Below are 17,322 nucleotides of genomic sequence, written 5' to 3'. Positions count from 1 at the left end.
TAAATGTTGATGTGTTGAAATGGAATGCTTTTGCTTGGTTTTGAACAAATATGATCTTAGCTATGAAATTTGAATCCTCTAGTTTGCAAGGTGCTTCTGCTTACGGCCATTCCACCCTTAGAATACCTGATCTCGTCTGATCTCAGAAGCTACCTAGGGTTGGGCCTGGTTAGTACTTGAATGCGAGACTGTCTGGGAATATCAGGTGTTGTAAGCTTTTCCAATCCTGCAAACAATTAAAGCTTACATTTCCATGTTATTTACATCTTTTGCACAAATTTGTAGTTGAAACTCTTTTGTGTTGTAAATGTTGATGTGTTGAAATGGAATGCTTTTGCTTGGTTTTGAACAAATATGGTCTTAGCTATGAAATTTGAATCCTCTAGTTTGCAAGGTGCTTCTGCTTACGGCCATTCCACCCTTAGAATGCCTGATCTCGTCTGATCTCAGAAGCTACCAAGGGTTGGGCCTGGTTAGTACTTGAATGGGAGACTGTCTGGGAATACCAGGTGTTGTAAGCTTTTCCAATCCTGCAAACAATTAAAGCTTACATTTCCATGTTATTTACATCTTTTGCACAAATTTGTAGTTGAAACTCTTTTGTGTTGTAAATGTTGATGTGTTGAAATGGAATGCTTTTGCTTGGTTTTGAACAAATATGGTCTTAGCTATGAAATTTGAATCCTCTAGGTTTGCAAGGTGCTTCTGCTTACGGCCATTCCACCCTTAGAATGCCTGATCTCGTCTGATCTCAGAAGCTACCTAGGGTTGGGCCTGGTTAGTACTTGAATGGGAGACTGTCTGGGAATATCAGGTGTTGTAAGCTTTTCCAATCCTGCAAACAATTAAAGCTTACATTTCCATGTTATTTACATCTTTTGCACAAATTTGTAGATGAAACTCTTTTGTGTTGTAAATGTTGATGTGTTGAAATGGAATGCTTTGTGTTGTAAATGTTGATGTGTTGAAATGGAATGCTTTTGCTTGGTTTTGAACAAATATGGTCTTAGCTATGAAATTTGAATCCTCTAGTTTGCAAGGTGCTTCTGCTTACGGCCATTCCACCCTTAGAATGCCTGATCTCGTCTGATCTCAGAAGCTACCTAGGGTTGGGCCTGGTTAGTACTTGAATGGGAGACTGTCTGGGAATATCAGGTGTTGTAAGCTTTTCCAATCCTGCAAACAATTAAAGCTTACATTTCCATGTTATTTACATCTTTTGCACAAATTTGTAGTTGAAACTCTTTTGTGTTGTAAATGTTGATGTGTTGAAATGGAATGCTTTTGCTTGGTTTTGAACAAATATGGTCTTAGCTATGAAATTTGAATCCTCTAGTTTGCAAGGTGCTTCTGCTTACGGCCATTCCACCCTTAGAATGCTTGATCTCGTCTGATCTCGGAAGCTACCTAGGGTTGGGCCTGGTTAGTACTTGAATGGGAGACTGTCTGGGAATACCAGGTGTTGTAAGCTTTTCCAATCCTGCAAACAATTAAAGCTTACATTTCCATGTTATTTACATCTTTTGCACAAATTTGTAGTTGAAACTCTTTTGTGTTGTAAATGTTGATGTGTTGAAATGGAATGCTTTTGCTTGGTTTTGAACAAATATGGTCTTAGCTATGAAATTTGAATCCTCTAGTTTGCAAGGTGCTTCTGCTTACGGCCATTCCACCCTTAGAATGCCTGATCTCGTCTGATCTCGGAAGCTACCTAGGGTTGGGCCTGGTTAGTACTTGAATGGGAGACTGTCTGGGAATACCAGGTGTTGTAAGCTTTTCCAATCCTGCAAACAATTAAAGCTTACATTTCCATGTTATTTACATCTTTTGCACAAATTTGTAGTTGAAACTCTTTTGTGTTGTAAATGTTGATGTGTTGAAATGGAATGCTTTTGCTTGGTTTTGAACAAATATGGTCTTAGCTATGAAATTTGAATCCTCTAGGTTTGCAAGGTGCTTCTGCTTACGGCCATTCCACCCTTAGAATGCCTGATCTCGTCTGATCTCAGAAGCTACCTAGGGTTGGGCCTGGTTAGTACTTGAATGGGAGACTGTCTGGGAATACCAGGTGTTGTAAGCTTTTCCAATCCTGCAAACAATTAAAGCTTACATTTCCATGTTATTTACATCTTTTGCACAAATTTGTAGTTGAAACTCTTTTGTGTTGTAAATGTTGATGTGTTGAAATGGAATGCTTTTGCTTGGTTTTGAACAAATATGGTCTTAGCTATGAAATTTGAATCCTCTAGTTTGCAAGGTGCTTCTGCTTACGGCCATTCCACCCTTAGAATGCCTGATCTCGTCTGATCTCAGAAGCTACCTAGGGTTGGGCCTGGTTAGTACTTGAATGGGAGACTGTCTGGGAATACCAGGTGTTGTAAGCTTTTCCAATCCTGCAAACAATTAAAGCTTACATTTCCATGTTATTTACATCTTTTGCACAAATTTGTAGTTGAAACTCTTTTGTGTTGTAAATGTTGATGTGTTGAAATGGAATGCTTTTGCTTGGTTTTGAACAAATATGGTCTTAGCTATGAAATTTGAATCCTCTAGTTTGGAAGGTGCTTTTGCTTATGGCCATTCCACCCTTAGAATGCCTGATCTCGTCTGATCTCAGAAGCTACCTAGGGTTGGGCCTGGTTAGTACTTGAATGGGAGACTGTCTGGGAATGCTAGGTGTTGTAAGCTTTTCCAATCCTGCAAACAATTAAAGCTTACATTTCCATGTTATTTACATCTTTTGCACAAATTTGTAGATGAAACTCTTTTGTGTTGTAAATGTTGATGTGTTGAAATGGAATGCTTTGTGTTGTAAATGTTGATGTGTTGAAATGGAATGCTTTTGCTTGGTTTTGAACAAATATGATCTTAGCTATGAAATTTGAATCCTCTAGTTTGCAAGGTGCTTCTGCTTACGGCCATTCCACCCTTAGAATACCTGATCTCGTCTGATCTCAGAAGCTACCTAGGGTTGGGCCTGGTTAGTACTTGAATGCGAGACTGTCTGGGAATATCAGGTGTTGTAAGCTTTTCCAATCCTGCAAACAATTAAAGCTTACATTTCCATGTTATTTACATCTTTTGCACAAATTTGTAGTTGAAACTCTTTTGTGTTGTAAATGTTGATGTGTTGAAATGGAATGCTTTTGCTTGGTTTTGAACAAATATGGTCTTAGCTATGAAATTTGAATCCTCTAGTTTGCAAGGTGCTTCTGCTTACGGCCATTCCACCCTTAGAATGCCTGATCTCGTCTGATCTCAGAAGCTACCAAGGGTTGGGCCTGGTTAGTACTTGAATGGGAGACTGTCTGGGAATACCAGGTGTTGTAAGCTTTTCCAATCCTGCAAACAATTAAAGCTTACATTTCCATGTTATTTACATCTTTTGCACAAATTTGTAGTTGAAACTCTTTTGTGTTGTAAATGTTGATGTGTTGAAATGGAATGCTTTTGCTTGGTTTTGAACAAATATGGTCTTAGCTATGAAATTTGAATCCTCTAGGTTTGCAAGGTGCTTCTGCTTACGGCCATTCCACCATTAGAATGCCTGATCTCGTCTGATCTCAGAAGCTACCTAGGGTTGGGCCTGGTTAGTACTTGAATGGGAGACTGTCTGGGAATATCAGGTGTTGTAAGCTTTTCCAATCCTGCAAACAATTAAAGCTTACATTTCCATGTTATTTACATCTTTTGCACAAATTTGTAGATGAAACTCTTTTGTGTTGTAAATGTTGATGTGTTGAAATGGAATGCTTTGTGTTGTAAATGTTGATGTGTTGAAATGGAATGCTTTTGCTTGGTTTTGAACAAATATGGTCTTAGCTATGAAATTTGAATCCTCTAGTTTGCAAGGTGCTTCTGCTTACGGCCATTCCACCCTTAGAATGCCTGATCTCGTCTGATCTCAGAAGCTACCTAGGGTTGGGCCTGGTTAGTACTTGAATGGGAGACTGTCTGGGAATACCAGGTGTTGTAAGCTTTTCCAATCCTGCAAACAATTAAAGCTTACATTTCCATGTTATTTACATCTTTTGCACAAATTTGTAGTTGAAACTCTTTTGTGTTGTAAATGTTGATGTGTTGAAATGGAAGGCTTTTGCTTGGTTTTGAACAAATATGGTCTTAGCTATGAAATTTGAATCCTCTAGTTTGCAAGGTGCTTCTGCTTACGGCCATTCCACCCTTAGAATGCCTGATCTCGTCTGATCTCGGAAGCTACCTAGGGTTGGGCCTGGTTAGTACTTGAATGGGAGACTGTCTGGGAATACCAGGTGTTGTAAGCTTTTCCAATCCTGCAAACAATTAAAGCTTACATTTCCATGTTATTTACATCTTTTGCACAAATTTGTAGTTGAAACTCTTTTGTGTTGTAAATGTTGATGTGTTGAAATGGAATGCTTTTGCTTGGTTTTGAACAAATATGGTCTTAGCTATGAAATTTGAATCCTCTAGGTTTGCAAGGTGCTTCTGCTTACGGCCATTCCACCCTTAGAATGCCTGATCTCGTCTGAACTCAGAAGCTACCTAGGGTTGGGCCTGGTTAGTACTTGAATGGGAGACTGTCTGGGAATACCAGGTGTTGTAAGCTTTTCCAATCCTGCAAACAATTAAAGCTTACATTTCCATGTTATTTACATCTTTTGCACAAATTTGTAGTTGAAACTCTTTTGTGTTGTAAATGTTGATGTGTTGAAATGGAATGCTTTTGCTTGGTTTTGAACAAATATGGTCTTAGCTATGAAATTTGAATCCTCTAGTTTGCAAGGTGCTTCTGCTTACGGCCATTCCACCCTTAGAATGCCTGATCTCGTCTGATCTCAGAAGCTACCTAGGGTTGGGCCTGGTTAGTACTTGAATGGGAGACTGTCTGGGAATACCAGGTGTTGTAAGCTTTTCCAATCCTGCAAACAATTAAAGCTTACATTTCCATGTTATTTACATCTTTTGCACAAATTTGTAGTTGAAACTCTTTTGTGTTGTAAATGTTGATGTGTTGAAATGGAATGCTTTTGCTTGGTTTTGAACAAATATGGTCTTAGCTATGAAATTTGAATCCTCTAGTTTGGAAGGTGCTTTTGCTTATGGCCATTCCACCCTTAGAATGCCTGATCTCGTCTGATCTCAGAAGCTACCTAGGGTTGGGCCTGGTTAGTACTTGAATGGGAGACTGTCTGGGAATGCTAGGTGTTGTAAGCTTTTCCAATCCTGCAAACAATTAAAGCTTACATTTCCATGTTATTTACATCTTTTGCACAAATTTGTAGATGAAACTCTTTTGTGTTGTAAATGTTGATGTGTTGAAATGGAATGCTTTGTGTTGTAAATGTTGATGTGTTGAAATGGAATGCTTTTGCTTGGTTTTGAACAAATATGATCTTAGCTATGAAATTTGAATCCTCTAGTTTGCAAGGTGCTTCTGCTTACGGCCATTCCACCCTTAGAATACCTGATCTCGTCTGATCTCAGAAGCTACCTAGGGTTGGGCCTGGTTAGTACTTGAATGCGAGACTGTCTGGGAATATCAGGTGTTGTAAGCTTTTCCAATCCTGCAAACAATTAAAGCTTACATTTCCATGTTATTTACATCTTTTGCACAAATTTGTAGTTGAAACTCTTTTGTGTTGTAAATGTTGATTTGTTGAAATGGAATGCTTTTGCTTGGTTTTGAACAAATATGGTCTTAGCTATGAAATTTGAATCCTCTAGTTTGCAAGGTGCTTCTGCTTACGGCCATTCCACCCTTAGAGTGCCTGATCTCGTCTGATCTCAGAAGCTACCTAGGGTTGGGCCTGGTTAGTACTTGAATGGGAGACTGTCTGGGAATACCAGGTGTTGTAAGCTTTTCCAATCCTGCAAACAATTAAAGCTTACATTTCCATGTTATTTACATCTTTTGCACAAATTTGTAGTTGAAACTCTTTTGTGTTGTAAATGTTGATGTGTTGAAATGGAATGCTTTGTGTTGTAAATGTTGATGTGTTGAAATGGAATGCTTTTGCTTGGTTTTGAACAAATATGGTCTTAGCTATGAAATTTGAATCCTCTAGTTTGCAAGGTGCTTCTGCTTACGGCCATTCCACCCTTAGAATGCCTGATCTCGTCTGATCTCAGAAGCTACCTAGGGTTGGGCCTGGTTAGTACTTGAATGGGAGACTGTCTGGGAATATCAGGTGTTGTAAGCTTTTCCAATCCTGCAAACAATTAAAGCTTACATTTCCATGTTATTTACATCTTTTGCACAAATTTGTAGTTGAAACTCTTTTGTGTTGTAAATGTTGATGTGTTGAAATGGAATGCTTTTGCTTGGTTTTGACAAATATGGTCTTAGCTATGAAATTTGAATCCTCTAGTTTGTAAGGTGCTTCTGCTTACGGCCATTCCACCCTTAGAATGCCTGATCTCGTCTGATCTCAGAAGCTACCTAGGGTTGGGCACGGTTAGTACTTGAATGGGAGACTGTCTGGGAATACCAGGTGTTGTAAGCTTTTCCAATCCTGCAAACAATTAAAGCTTACATTTCCATGTTATTTACATCTTTTGCACAAATTTGTAGATGAAACTCTTTTGTGTTGTAAATGTTGATGTGTTGAAATGGAATGCTTTGTATTGTAAATGTTGATGTGTTGAAATGGAATGCTTTTGCTTGGTTTTGAACAAATATGGTCTTAGCTATGAAATTTGAATCCTCTAGTTTGCAAGGTGCTTCTGCTTACGGCCATTCCACCCTTAGAATGCCTGATCTCGTCTGATCTCAGAAGCTACCTAGGGTTGGGCCTGGTTAGTACTTGAATGGGAGACTGTCTGGGAATACCAGGTGTTGTAAGCTTTTCCAATCCTGCAAACAATTAAAGCTTACATTTCCATGTTATTTACATCTTTTGCACAAATTTGTAGTTGAAACTCTTTTGTGTTATAAATGTTGATGTGGGTTGGGTCTGGTTAGTACTTGAATGGGAGACTGTCTGGGAATACCAGGTGTTGTAAGCTTTTCCAATCCTGCAAACAATTAAAGCTTACATTTCCATGTTATTTACATCTTTTGCACAAATTTGTAGTTGAAACTCTTTTGTGTTGTAAATGTTGATGTGTTGAAATGGAATGCTTTTGCTTGGTTTTGAACAAATATGGTCTTAGCTATGAAATTTGAATCCTCTAGTTTGCAAGGTGCTTCTGCTTACGGCCATTCCACCCTTAGAATGCCTGATCTCGTCTGATCTCAGAAGCTACCTAGGGTTGGGCCTGGTTAGTACTTGAATGGGAGACTGTCTGGGAATATCAGGTGTTGTAAGCTTTTCCAATCCTGCAAACAATTAAAGCTTACATTTCCATGTTATTTACATCTTTTGCACAAATTTGTAGTTGAAACTCTTTTGTGTTGTAAATGTTGATGTGTTGAAATGGAATGCTTTTGCTTGGTTTTGAACAAATATGGTCTTAGCTATGAAATTTGAATCCTCTAGTTTGCAAGGTGCTTCTGCTTACGGCCATTCCACCCTTAGAATGCCTGATCTCGTCTGATCTCAGAAGCTACCTAGGGTTGGGCCTGGTTAGTACTTGAATGGGAGACTGTCTGGGAATACCAGGTGTTGTAAGCTTTTCCAATCCTGCAAACAATTAAAGCTTACATTTCCATGTTATTTACATCTTTTGCACAAATTTGTAGTTGAAACTCTTTTGTGTTGTAAATGTTGATGTGTTGAAATGGAATGCTTTTGCTTGGTTTTGAACAAATATGGTCTTAGCTATGAAATTTGAATCCTCTTGTTTGCAAGGTGCTTCTGCTTACGGCCATTCCACCCTTAGAATGCCTGATCTCGTCTGATCTCAGAAGCTACCTAGGGTTGGGCACGGTTAGTACTTGAATGGGAGACTATCTGGAAATACCAGGTGTTGTAAGCTTTTCCAATCCTGCAAACAATTAAAGCTTACATTTCCATGTTATTTACATCTTTTGCACAAATTTGTAGTTGAAACTCTTTTGTGTTGTAAATGTTGATGTGTTGAAATGGAATGCTTTTGCTTGGTTTTGAACAAATATGGTCTTAGCTATGAAATTTGAATCCTCTAGTTTGCAAGGTGCTTCTGCTTACGGCCATTCCATCCTTAGAATGCCTGATCTCGTCTGATCTCAGAAGCTACCTAGGGTTGGGCCTGGTTAGTACTTGAATGGGAGACTGTCTGGGAATACCAGGTGTTGTAAGCTTTTCCAATCCTGCAAACAATTAAATCTTACATTTCCATGTTATTTACATCTTTTGCACAAATTTGTAGTTGAAACTCTTTTTTGTTGTAAATGTTGATGTGTTGAAATGGAATGCTTTTGCTTGGTTTTGAACAAATATGGTCTTAGCTATGAAATTTGAATCCTCTAGTTTGCAAGGTGCTTCTGCTTACGGCCATTCCACCCTTAGAATGCCTGATCTCGTCTGATCTCAGAAGCTACCTAGGGTTGGGCACGGTTAGTACTTGAATGGGAGACTGTCTGGGAATACCAGGTGTTGTAAGCTTTTCCAATCCTGCAAACAATTAAAGCTTACATTTCCATGTTATTTACATCTTTTGCACAAATTTGTAGTTGAAACTCTTTTGTGTTGTAAATGTTGATGTGTTGAAATGGAATGCTTTTGCTTGGTTTTGAACAAATATGGTCTTAGCTATGAAATTTGAATCCTCTAGTTTGCAAGGTGCTTTGGCTTACGGCCATTCCACCCTTAGAATGCCTGATCTCGTCTGATCTCAGAAGGTACCTAGGGTTGGGCCTGGTTAGTACTTGAATGGGAGACTGTCTGGGAATACCAGGTGTTGTAAGCTTTTCCAATCCTGCAAACAATTAAAGCTTACATTTCCATGTTATTTACATCTTTTGCACAAATTTGTAGTTGAAACTCTTTTGTGTTGTAAATGTTGATGTGTTGAAATGGAATGCTTTTGCTTGGTTTTGAACAAATATGGTCTTAGCTATGAAATTTGAATCCTCTAGTTTGCAAGGTGCTTCTGCTTACGGCCATTCCACCCTTAGAATGCCTGATCTCGTCTGATCTCAGAAGCTACCTAGGGTTGGGCCTGGTTAGTACTTGAATGGGAGACTGTCTGGGAATACCAGGTGTTGTAAGCTTTTCCAATCCTGCAAACAATTAAAGCTTACATTTCCATGTTATTTACATCTTTTGCACAAATTTGTAGTTGAAACTCTTTTGTGTTGTAAATGTTGATGTGTTGAAATGGAATGCTTTTGCTTGGTTTTGAACAAATATGGTCTTAGCTATGAAATTTGAATCCTCTAGTTTGCAAGGTGCTTCTGCTTACGGCCATTCCACCCTTAGAATGCCTGATCTCGTCTGATCTCAGAAGCTACCTAGGGTTGGGCCTGGTTAGTACTTGAATGGGAGACTGTCTGGGAATATCAGGTGTTGTAAGCTTTTCCAATCCTGCAAACAATTAAAGCTTACATTTCCATGTTATTTACATCTTTTGCACAAATTTGTAGATGAAACTCTTTTGTGTTGTAAATGTTGATGTGTTGAAATGGAATGCTTTGTGTTGTAAATGTTGATGTGTTGAAATGGAATGCTTTTGCTTGGTTTTGAACAAATATGGTCTTAGCTATGAAATTTGAATCCTCTAGTTTGGAAGGTGCTTCTGCTTACGGCCATTCCACCCTTAGAATGCCTGATCTCGTCTGATCTCAGAAGCTACCTAGGGTTGGGCCTGGTTAGTACTTGAATGGGAGACTGTCTGGGAATACCAGGTGTTTTAAGCTTTTCCAATCCTGCAAACAATTAAAGCTTACATTTCCATGTTATTTACATCTTTTGCACAAATTTGTAGATGAAACTCTTTTGTGTTGTAAATGTTGATGTGTTGAAATGGAATGCTTTGTGTTGTAAATGTTGATGTGTTGAAATGGAATGCTTTTGCTTGGTTTTGAACAAATATGGTCTTAGCTATGAAATTTGAATCCTCTAGTTTGCAAGGTGCTTCTGCTTACGGCCATTCCACCCTTAGAATGCCTGATCTCGTCTGATCTCAGAAGCTACCTAGGGTTGGGCCTGGTTAGTACTTGAATGGGAGACTGTCTGGGAATATCAGGTGTTGTAAGCTTTTCCAATCCTGCAAACAATTAAAGCTTACATTTCCATGTTATTTACATCTTTTGCAGAAATTTGTAGTTGAAACTCTTTTGTGTTGTAAATGTTGATGTGTTGAAATGGAATGCTTTTGCTTGGTTTTGAACAAATATGGTCTTAGCTATGAAATTTGAATCCTCTAGTTTGCAAGGTGCTTCTGCTTACGGCCATTCCACCCTTAGAATGCCTGATCTCGTCTGATCTCAGAAGCTACCTAGGGTTGGGCCTGGTTAGTACTTGAATGGGAGACTGTCTGGGAATATCAGGTGTTGTAAGCTTTTCCAATCCTGCAAACAATTAAAGCTTACATTTCCATGTTATTTACATCTTTTGCAGAAATTTGTAGTTGAAACTCTTTTGTGTTGTAAATGTTGATGTGTTGAAATGGAATGCTTTTGCTTGGTTTTGAACAAATATGGTCTTAGCTATGAAATTTGAATCCTCTAGTTTGCAAGGTGCTTCTGCTTACGGCCATTCCACCCTTAGAATGCCTGATCTCGTCTGATCTCAGAAGCTACCTAGGGTTGGGCACGGTTAGTACTTGAATGGGAGACTGCCTGGGAATACCAGGTGTTGTAAGCTTTTCCAATCCTGCAAACAATTAAAGCTTACATTTCCATGTTATTTACATCTTTTGCACAAATTTGTAAATGAAACTCTTTTGTGTTGTAAATGTTGATGTGTTGAAATGGAATGCTTTGCATTGTAAATGTTGATGTGTTGAAATGGAATGCTTTTGCTTGGTTTTGAACAAATATGGTCTTAGCTATGAAATTTGAATCCTCTAGTTTGCAAGGTGCTTCTGCTTACGGCCATTCCACCCTTAGAATGCCTGATCTCGTCTGATCTCAGAAGCTACCTAGGGTTGGGCCTGGTTAGTAATTGAATGGGAGACTGTCTGGGAATATCAGGTGTTGTAAGCTTTTCCAATCCTGCAAACAATTAAAGCTTACATTTCCATGTTATTTACATCTTTTGCACAAATTTGTAGTTGAAACTCTTTTGTGTTGTAAATGTTGATGTGTTGAAATGGAATGTTTTTGCTTGGTTTTGAACAAATATGGTCTTAGCTATGAAATTTGAATCCTCTAGTTTGCAAGGTGCTTCTGCTTACGGCCATTCCACCCTTAGAATGCCTGATCTCGTCTGATCTCAGAAGCTACCTAGGGTTGGGCCTGGTTAGTACATGAATGGGAGACTGTCTGGGAATACCAGGTGTTGTAAGCTTTTCCAATCCTGCAAACAATTAAAGCTTACATTTCCATGTTATTTACATCTTTTGCACAAATTTGTAGTTGAAACTCTTTTGTGTTGTAAATGTTGATGTGTTGAAATGGAATGCTTTTGCTTGGTTTTGAACAAATATGGTCTTAGCTATGAAATTTGAATCCTCTAGTTTGCAAGGTGCTTCTGCTTACGGCCATTCCACCCTTAGAATGCCTGATCTCGTCTGATCTCAGAAGCTACCTAGGGTTGGGCCTGGTTAGTACTTGAATGGGAGACTGTCTGGGAATACCAGGTGTTGTAAGCTTTTCCAATCCTGCAAACAATTAAAGCTTACATTTCCATGTTATTTACATCTTTTGCACAAATTTGTAGTTGAAACTCTTTTGTGTTGTAAATGTTGATGTGTTGAAATGGAATGCTTTTGCTTGGTTTTGAACAAATATGGTCTTAGCTATGAAATTTGAATCCTCTAGTTTGCAAGGTGCTTCTGCTTACGGCCATTCCACCCTTAGAATGCCTGATCTCGTCTGATCTCAGAAGCTACCTAGGGTTGGGCCTGGTTAGTACTTGAATGAGAGACTGTCTGGGAATATCAGGTGTTGTAAGCTTTTCCAATCCTGCAAACAATTAAAGCTTACATTTCCATGTTATTTACATCTTTTGCACAAATTTGTAGTTGAAACTCTTTTGTGTTGTAAATGTTGATGTGTTGAAATGGAATGCTTTTGCTTGGTTTTGAACAAATATGGTCTTAGCTATGAAATTTGAATCCTCTAGTTTGCAAGGTGCTTCTGCTTACGGCCATTCCACCCTTAGAATGCCTGATCTCGTCTGATCTCAGAAGCTACCTAGGGTTGGGCCTGGTTAGGACTTGAATGGGAGACTCTCTGGGAATACCAGGTGTTGTAAGCTTTTCCAATCCTGCAAACAATTAAAGCTTACATTTCCATGTTATTTACATCTTTTGCACAAATTTGTAGTTGAAACTCTTTTGTGTTGTAAATGTTGATGTGTTGAAATGGAATGCTTTTGCTTGGTTTTGAACAAATATGGTCTTAGCTATGAAATTTGAATCCTCTAGTTTGCAAGGTGCTTCTGCTTACGGCCATTCCACCCTTAGAATGCCTGATCTCGTCTGCTCTCAGAAGCTACCTAGGGTTGGGCCTGGTTAGTACTTCAATGGGAGGCTGTCTTGGAATATCAGGTGTTGTAAGCTTTTCCAATCCTGCAAACAATTAAAGCTTACATTTCCATGTTATTTACATCTTTTGCACAAATTTGTAGATGAAACTCTTTTGTGTTGTAAATGTTGATGTGTTGAAATGGAATGCTTTGTGTTGTAAATGTTGATGTGTTGAAATGGAATGCTTTTGCTTGGTTTTGAACAAATATGATCTTAGCTATGAAATTTGTATCCTCTAGTTTGCAAGGTGCTTCTGCATACGGCCATTCCACCCTTAGAATGCCTGATCTCGTCTGATCTCAGAAGCTACCTAGGGTTGGGCCTGGTTAGTACTTGAATGGGAGACTGTCTGGGAATACCAGGTGTTGTAAGCTTTTCCAATCCTGCAAACAATTAAAGCTTACATTTCCATGTTATTTACATCTTTTGCACAAATTTGTAGTTGAAACTCTTTTGTGTTGTAAATGTTGATGTGTTGAAATGGAATGCTTTTGAAATGGAATGCTAGCTACCTAGGGTTGGGCCTGGTTAGTACTTGAATGGGAGACTGTCTGGGAATACCAGGTGTTGTAAGCTTTTCCAATCCTGCAAACAATTAAAGCTTACATTTCCATGTTATTTACATCTTTTGCACAAATTTGTAGTTGAAACTCTTTTGTGTTGTAAATGTTGATGTGTTGAAATGGAATGCTTTTGCTTGGTTTTGAACAAATATGGTCTTAGCTATGAAATTTGAATCCTCTAGTTCGCAAGGTAGTTCTGCTTACGACCATTCCACCCTTAGAATACCTGATCTCGTCTGATCTCAGAAGCTACCTAGGGTTGGGCCTGGTTAGTACTTGAATGGGAGACTGTCTGGGAATATCAGGTGTTGTAAGCTTTTCCAATCCTGCAAACAATTAAAGCTTACATTTCCATGTTATTTACATCTTTTGCACAAATTTGTAGTTGAAACTCTTTTGTGTTGTAAATGTTGATGTGTTGAAATGGAATGCTTTTGCTTGGTTTTGAACAAATATGGTCTTAGCTATGAAATTTGAATCCTCTAGTTTGCAAGGTGCTTCTGCTTACGGCCATTCCACCCTTAGAATTCCTGATCTCGTCTGATCTCAGAAGCTACCTAGGGTTGGGCCTGGTTAGTACTTGAATGGGAGACTGTCTGGGAATATCAGGTGTTGTAAGCTTTTCCAATCCTGCAAACAATTAAAGCTTACATTTCCATGTTATTTACATCTTTTGCACAAATTTGTAGTTGAAACTCTTTTGTGTTGTAAATGTTGATGTTTTGAAATGGAATGCTTTGTGTTGTAAATGTTGATGTGTTGAAATGGAATGCTTTTGCTTGGTTTTGAACAAATATGGTCTTAGCTATGAAATTTGAATCCTCTAGTTTGCAAGGTGCTTCTGCTTACGGCCATTCCACCCTTAGAATGCCTGATCTCGTCTGATCTCAGAAGCTACCTAGGGTTGGGCCTGGTTAGTACTTGAATGGGAGACTGTCTGGGAATATCAGGTGTTGTAAGCTTTTCCAATCCTGCAAACAATTAAAGCTTACATTTCCATGTTATTTACATCTTTTGCACAAATTTGTAGTTGAAACTCTTTTGTGTTGTAAATGTTGATGTGTTGAAATGGAATGCTTTTGCTTGGTTTTGAACAAATATGGTCTTAGCTATGAAATTTGAATCCTCTAGTTTGCAAGGTGCTTCTGCTTACGGCCATTCCACCCTTAGAATGCCTGATCTCGTCTGATCTCAGAAGCTACCTAGGGTTGGGCCTGGTTAGTACTTGAATGGGAGACTGTCTGGGAATACCAGGTGTTGTAAGCTTTTCCAATCCTGCAAACAATTAAAGCTTACATTTCCATGTTATTTACATCTTTTGCACAAATTTGTAGTTGAAACTCTTTTGTGTTGTAAATGTTGATGTGTTGAAATGGAATGCTTTTGCTTGGTTTTGAACAAATATGGTCTTAGCTATGAAATTTGAATCCTCTAGTTTGCAAGGTGCTTCTGCTTACGGCCATTCCACCCTTAGAATGCCTGATCTCGTCTGATCTCAGAAGCTACCAAGGGTTGGGCCTGGTTAGTACTTGAATGGGAGACTGTCTGGGAATACCAGGTGTTGTAAGCTTTTCCAATCCTGCAAACAATTAAAGCTTACATTTCCATGTTATTTACATCTTTTGCACAAATTTGTAGTTGAAACTCTTTTGTGTTGTAAATGTTGATGTGTTGAAATGGAATGCTTTTGCTTGGTTTTGAACAAATATGGTCTTAGATATGAAATTTGAATCCTCTAGTTTGCAAGGTGCTTCTGCTTACGGCCATTCCACCCTTAGAATGCCTGATCTTGTCTGATCTCAGAAGCTATCTAGGGTTGGGCCTGGTTAGTACTTGAATGGGAGACTGTCTGGGAATACCAGGTGTTGTAAGCTTTTCCAATCCTGCAAACAATTAAAGCTTACATTTCCATGTTATTTACATCTTTTGCACAAATTTGTAGTTGAAACTCTTTTGTGTTGTAAATGTTGATGTGTTGAAATGGAATGCTTTGTGTTGTAAATGTTGATGTGTTGAAATGGAATGCTTTTGCTTGGTTTTGAACAAATATGGTCTTAGCTATGAAATTTGAATCCTCTAGTTTGCAAGGTGCTTCTGCTTACGGCCATTCCACCCTTAGAATGCCTGATCTCGTCTGATCTCAGAAGCTACCTAGGGTTGGGCCTGGTTAGTACTTGAATGGGAGACTGTCTGGGAATACCAGGTGTTGTAAGCTTTTCCAATCCTGCAAACAATTAAAGCTTACATTTCCATGTTTTTTACATCTTTTGCACAAATTTGTAGTTGAAACTCTTTTGTGTTGTAAATGTTGATGTGTTGAAATGGAATGCTTTTGCTTGGTTTTGAACAAATATGGTCTTAGCTATGAAATTTGAATCCTCTAGTTTGCTAGGTGCTTCTGCTTACGGCCATTCCACCCTCAGAATGCCTGATCTCGTCTGATCTCAGAAGCTACCTAGGTTTGGGCCTGGTTAGTACTTGAATGGGAGACTGTCTGGGAATACCAGGTGTTGTAAGCTTTTCCAATCCTGCAAACAATTAAAGCTTACATTTCCATGTTATTTACATCTTTTGCACAAATTTGTAGTTGAAACTCTTTTGTGTTGTAAATGTTGATGTGTTGAAATGGAATGCTTTTGCTTGGTTTTGAACAAATATGGTCTTAGCTATGAAATTTGAATCCTCTAGTTTGGAAGGTGCTTCTGCTTACGGCCATTCCACCCTTAGAATGTCTGATCTCGTCTGATCTCAGAAGCTACCTAGGGTTGGGCCTGGTTAGTACTTGAATGGGAGACTGTCTGGGAATACCAGGTGTTGTAAGCTTTTCCAATCCTGCAAACAATTAAAGCTTACATTTCCATGTTATTTACATCTTTTGCACAAATTTGTAGTTGAAACTCTTTTGTGTTGTAAATGTTGATGTGTTGAAATGGAATGCTTTGTGTTGTAAATGTTGATGTGTTGAAATGGAATGCTTTTGCTTGGTTTTGAACAAATATGGTCTTAGCTATGAAATTTGAATCCTCTAGTTTGCAAGGTGCTTCTGCTTACGGCCATTCCACCCTTAGAATGCCTGATCTCGTCTGATCTCAGAAGCTACCTAGGGTTGGGCCTGGTTAGTACTTGAATGGGAGACTGTCTGGGAATATCAGGTGTTGTAAGCTTTTCCAATCCTGCAAACAATTAAAGCTTACATTTCCATGTTATTTACATCTTTTGCACAAATTTGTAGTTGAAACTCTTTTGTGTTGTAAATGTTGATGTGTTGAAATGGAATGCTTTTGCTTGGTTTTGAACAAATATGGTCTTAGCTATGAAATTTGAATCCTCTAGTTTGCAAGGTGCTTCTGCTTATGGCCATTCCACCCTTAGAATGCCTGATCTCGTCTGATCTCAGAAGCTACCTAGGGTTGGGCACGGTTAGTACTTGAATGGGAGACTGTCTGGGAATACCAGGTGTTGTAAGCTTTTCCAATCCTGCAAACAATTAAAGCTTACATTTCCATGTTATTTACATCTTTTGCACAAATTTGTAGATGAAACTCTTTTGTGTTGTAAATGTTGATGTGTTGAAATGGAATGCTTTGTATTGTAAATGTTGATGTGTTGAAATGGAATGCTTTTGCTTGGTTTTGAACAAATATGGTCTTAGCTATGAAATTTGAATCCTCTAGTTTGCAAGGTGCTTCTGCTTAAGGCCATTCCACCCTTAGAATGCCTGATCTCGTCTGATCTCAGAAGCTACCTAGGGTTGGGCCTGGTTAGTACTTGAATGGGAGACTGTCTGGGAATACCAGGTGTTGTAAGCTTTTCCAATCCTGCGAACAATTAAAGCTTACATTTCCATGTTATTTACATCTTTTGCACAAATTTGTAGTTGAAACTCTTTTGTGTTGTAAATGTTGATGTGTTGAAATGGAATGCTTTTGCTTGGTTTTGAACAAATATGGTCTTAGCTATGAAATTTGAATCCTCTAGTTTGCAAGGTGCTTCTGCTTACGGCCATTCCACCCTTAGAATGCCTGATCTTGTCTGATCTCAGAAGCTACCTAGGGTTGGGTCTGGTTAGTACTTGAATGGGAGACTGTCTGGGAATACCAGGTGTTGTAAGCTTTTCCAATCCTGCAAACAATTAAAGCTTACATTTCCATGTTATTTACATCTTTTGCACAAATTTGTAGTTGAAACTCTTTTGTGTTGTAAATGTTGATGTGTTGAAATG

The 17,322-nt window shown here is 38.6% G+C and overlaps 54 pseudogenes; all 54 read left to right on the top strand.

The window, feature by feature from the left end:
* Nucleotides 1-98: 98 nt before the first annotated feature.
* Nucleotides 99-217, top strand: LOC140573414 (5S ribosomal RNA; annotated as a pseudogene).
* A 185-nt stretch (nucleotides 218-402) lies between these two features.
* LOC140568969 (5S ribosomal RNA) lies at nucleotides 403-521 on the top strand (annotated as a pseudogene).
* A 186-nt stretch (nucleotides 522-707) lies between these two features.
* Nucleotides 708-826, top strand: LOC140570622 (5S ribosomal RNA; annotated as a pseudogene).
* A 222-nt stretch (nucleotides 827-1,048) lies between these two features.
* Nucleotides 1,049-1,167, top strand: LOC140570620 (5S ribosomal RNA; annotated as a pseudogene).
* Nucleotides 1,168-1,352: 185 nt separating this feature from the next.
* On the top strand, nucleotides 1,353-1,471 carry LOC140572223 (5S ribosomal RNA; annotated as a pseudogene).
* A 185-nt stretch (nucleotides 1,472-1,656) lies between these two features.
* LOC140571092 (5S ribosomal RNA) lies at nucleotides 1,657-1,775 on the top strand (annotated as a pseudogene).
* A 186-nt stretch (nucleotides 1,776-1,961) lies between these two features.
* On the top strand, nucleotides 1,962-2,080 carry LOC140568965 (5S ribosomal RNA; annotated as a pseudogene).
* Nucleotides 2,081-2,265: 185 nt separating this feature from the next.
* On the top strand, nucleotides 2,266-2,384 carry LOC140568964 (5S ribosomal RNA; annotated as a pseudogene).
* A 185-nt stretch (nucleotides 2,385-2,569) lies between these two features.
* On the top strand, nucleotides 2,570-2,688 carry LOC140573303 (5S ribosomal RNA; annotated as a pseudogene).
* A 222-nt stretch (nucleotides 2,689-2,910) lies between these two features.
* On the top strand, nucleotides 2,911-3,029 carry LOC140573413 (5S ribosomal RNA; annotated as a pseudogene).
* A 185-nt stretch (nucleotides 3,030-3,214) lies between these two features.
* LOC140568957 (5S ribosomal RNA) lies at nucleotides 3,215-3,333 on the top strand (annotated as a pseudogene).
* A 186-nt stretch (nucleotides 3,334-3,519) lies between these two features.
* Nucleotides 3,520-3,638, top strand: LOC140572755 (5S ribosomal RNA; annotated as a pseudogene).
* Nucleotides 3,639-3,860: 222 nt separating this feature from the next.
* LOC140568963 (5S ribosomal RNA) lies at nucleotides 3,861-3,979 on the top strand (annotated as a pseudogene).
* Nucleotides 3,980-4,164: 185 nt separating this feature from the next.
* On the top strand, nucleotides 4,165-4,283 carry LOC140571091 (5S ribosomal RNA; annotated as a pseudogene).
* A 186-nt stretch (nucleotides 4,284-4,469) lies between these two features.
* On the top strand, nucleotides 4,470-4,588 carry LOC140572599 (5S ribosomal RNA; annotated as a pseudogene).
* Nucleotides 4,589-4,773: 185 nt separating this feature from the next.
* Nucleotides 4,774-4,892, top strand: LOC140568962 (5S ribosomal RNA; annotated as a pseudogene).
* A 185-nt stretch (nucleotides 4,893-5,077) lies between these two features.
* LOC140573302 (5S ribosomal RNA) lies at nucleotides 5,078-5,196 on the top strand (annotated as a pseudogene).
* Nucleotides 5,197-5,418: 222 nt separating this feature from the next.
* LOC140573412 (5S ribosomal RNA) lies at nucleotides 5,419-5,537 on the top strand (annotated as a pseudogene).
* A 185-nt stretch (nucleotides 5,538-5,722) lies between these two features.
* On the top strand, nucleotides 5,723-5,841 carry LOC140573450 (5S ribosomal RNA; annotated as a pseudogene).
* Nucleotides 5,842-6,063: 222 nt separating this feature from the next.
* On the top strand, nucleotides 6,064-6,182 carry LOC140570619 (5S ribosomal RNA; annotated as a pseudogene).
* A 184-nt stretch (nucleotides 6,183-6,366) lies between these two features.
* LOC140572865 (5S ribosomal RNA) lies at nucleotides 6,367-6,485 on the top strand (annotated as a pseudogene).
* Nucleotides 6,486-6,707: 222 nt separating this feature from the next.
* LOC140568961 (5S ribosomal RNA) lies at nucleotides 6,708-6,826 on the top strand (annotated as a pseudogene).
* A 346-nt stretch (nucleotides 6,827-7,172) lies between these two features.
* Nucleotides 7,173-7,291, top strand: LOC140570618 (5S ribosomal RNA; annotated as a pseudogene).
* Nucleotides 7,292-7,476: 185 nt separating this feature from the next.
* On the top strand, nucleotides 7,477-7,595 carry LOC140568960 (5S ribosomal RNA; annotated as a pseudogene).
* A 185-nt stretch (nucleotides 7,596-7,780) lies between these two features.
* LOC140566966 (5S ribosomal RNA) lies at nucleotides 7,781-7,899 on the top strand (annotated as a pseudogene).
* A 185-nt stretch (nucleotides 7,900-8,084) lies between these two features.
* On the top strand, nucleotides 8,085-8,203 carry LOC140571207 (5S ribosomal RNA; annotated as a pseudogene).
* A 185-nt stretch (nucleotides 8,204-8,388) lies between these two features.
* On the top strand, nucleotides 8,389-8,507 carry LOC140572864 (5S ribosomal RNA; annotated as a pseudogene).
* A 185-nt stretch (nucleotides 8,508-8,692) lies between these two features.
* LOC140571186 (5S ribosomal RNA) lies at nucleotides 8,693-8,811 on the top strand (annotated as a pseudogene).
* A 185-nt stretch (nucleotides 8,812-8,996) lies between these two features.
* On the top strand, nucleotides 8,997-9,115 carry LOC140568958 (5S ribosomal RNA; annotated as a pseudogene).
* Nucleotides 9,116-9,300: 185 nt separating this feature from the next.
* Nucleotides 9,301-9,419, top strand: LOC140570617 (5S ribosomal RNA; annotated as a pseudogene).
* A 222-nt stretch (nucleotides 9,420-9,641) lies between these two features.
* LOC140572794 (5S ribosomal RNA) lies at nucleotides 9,642-9,760 on the top strand (annotated as a pseudogene).
* Nucleotides 9,761-9,982: 222 nt separating this feature from the next.
* LOC140570616 (5S ribosomal RNA) lies at nucleotides 9,983-10,101 on the top strand (annotated as a pseudogene).
* Nucleotides 10,102-10,286: 185 nt separating this feature from the next.
* On the top strand, nucleotides 10,287-10,405 carry LOC140570615 (5S ribosomal RNA; annotated as a pseudogene).
* Nucleotides 10,406-10,590: 185 nt separating this feature from the next.
* LOC140572308 (5S ribosomal RNA) lies at nucleotides 10,591-10,709 on the top strand (annotated as a pseudogene).
* A 222-nt stretch (nucleotides 10,710-10,931) lies between these two features.
* On the top strand, nucleotides 10,932-11,050 carry LOC140566039 (5S ribosomal RNA; annotated as a pseudogene).
* Nucleotides 11,051-11,235: 185 nt separating this feature from the next.
* LOC140572058 (5S ribosomal RNA) lies at nucleotides 11,236-11,354 on the top strand (annotated as a pseudogene).
* Nucleotides 11,355-11,539: 185 nt separating this feature from the next.
* LOC140568956 (5S ribosomal RNA) lies at nucleotides 11,540-11,658 on the top strand (annotated as a pseudogene).
* A 185-nt stretch (nucleotides 11,659-11,843) lies between these two features.
* LOC140566105 (5S ribosomal RNA) lies at nucleotides 11,844-11,962 on the top strand (annotated as a pseudogene).
* A 185-nt stretch (nucleotides 11,963-12,147) lies between these two features.
* On the top strand, nucleotides 12,148-12,266 carry LOC140566178 (5S ribosomal RNA; annotated as a pseudogene).
* A 185-nt stretch (nucleotides 12,267-12,451) lies between these two features.
* Nucleotides 12,452-12,570, top strand: LOC140567736 (5S ribosomal RNA; annotated as a pseudogene).
* Nucleotides 12,571-12,792: 222 nt separating this feature from the next.
* Nucleotides 12,793-12,911, top strand: LOC140571645 (5S ribosomal RNA; annotated as a pseudogene).
* Nucleotides 12,912-13,298: 387 nt separating this feature from the next.
* Nucleotides 13,299-13,417, top strand: LOC140572148 (5S ribosomal RNA; annotated as a pseudogene).
* Nucleotides 13,418-13,602: 185 nt separating this feature from the next.
* On the top strand, nucleotides 13,603-13,721 carry LOC140570888 (5S ribosomal RNA; annotated as a pseudogene).
* A 222-nt stretch (nucleotides 13,722-13,943) lies between these two features.
* Nucleotides 13,944-14,062, top strand: LOC140570614 (5S ribosomal RNA; annotated as a pseudogene).
* A 185-nt stretch (nucleotides 14,063-14,247) lies between these two features.
* On the top strand, nucleotides 14,248-14,366 carry LOC140568955 (5S ribosomal RNA; annotated as a pseudogene).
* A 185-nt stretch (nucleotides 14,367-14,551) lies between these two features.
* Nucleotides 14,552-14,670, top strand: LOC140568946 (5S ribosomal RNA; annotated as a pseudogene).
* A 185-nt stretch (nucleotides 14,671-14,855) lies between these two features.
* Nucleotides 14,856-14,974, top strand: LOC140572117 (5S ribosomal RNA; annotated as a pseudogene).
* Nucleotides 14,975-15,196: 222 nt separating this feature from the next.
* On the top strand, nucleotides 15,197-15,315 carry LOC140568954 (5S ribosomal RNA; annotated as a pseudogene).
* A 185-nt stretch (nucleotides 15,316-15,500) lies between these two features.
* LOC140573007 (5S ribosomal RNA) lies at nucleotides 15,501-15,619 on the top strand (annotated as a pseudogene).
* Nucleotides 15,620-15,804: 185 nt separating this feature from the next.
* On the top strand, nucleotides 15,805-15,923 carry LOC140571774 (5S ribosomal RNA; annotated as a pseudogene).
* Nucleotides 15,924-16,145: 222 nt separating this feature from the next.
* LOC140570613 (5S ribosomal RNA) lies at nucleotides 16,146-16,264 on the top strand (annotated as a pseudogene).
* Nucleotides 16,265-16,449: 185 nt separating this feature from the next.
* On the top strand, nucleotides 16,450-16,568 carry LOC140566201 (5S ribosomal RNA; annotated as a pseudogene).
* Nucleotides 16,569-16,790: 222 nt separating this feature from the next.
* LOC140572952 (5S ribosomal RNA) lies at nucleotides 16,791-16,909 on the top strand (annotated as a pseudogene).
* Nucleotides 16,910-17,094: 185 nt separating this feature from the next.
* On the top strand, nucleotides 17,095-17,213 carry LOC140566419 (5S ribosomal RNA; annotated as a pseudogene).
* The last annotated feature ends 109 nt before the right edge of the window (nucleotides 17,214-17,322 follow it).

The sequence above is a fragment of the Salminus brasiliensis genome, chromosome 11, assembly GCF_030463535.1.
Source record: "Salminus brasiliensis chromosome 11, fSalBra1.hap2, whole genome shotgun sequence".
Classification (NCBI taxonomy): Eukaryota; Metazoa; Chordata; class Actinopteri; order Characiformes; family Bryconidae; genus Salminus; species Salminus brasiliensis.
The sequence above is the reverse complement of the archived record's forward strand: the minus strand, read 5'-3'. Positions and strand labels throughout refer to the sequence as shown.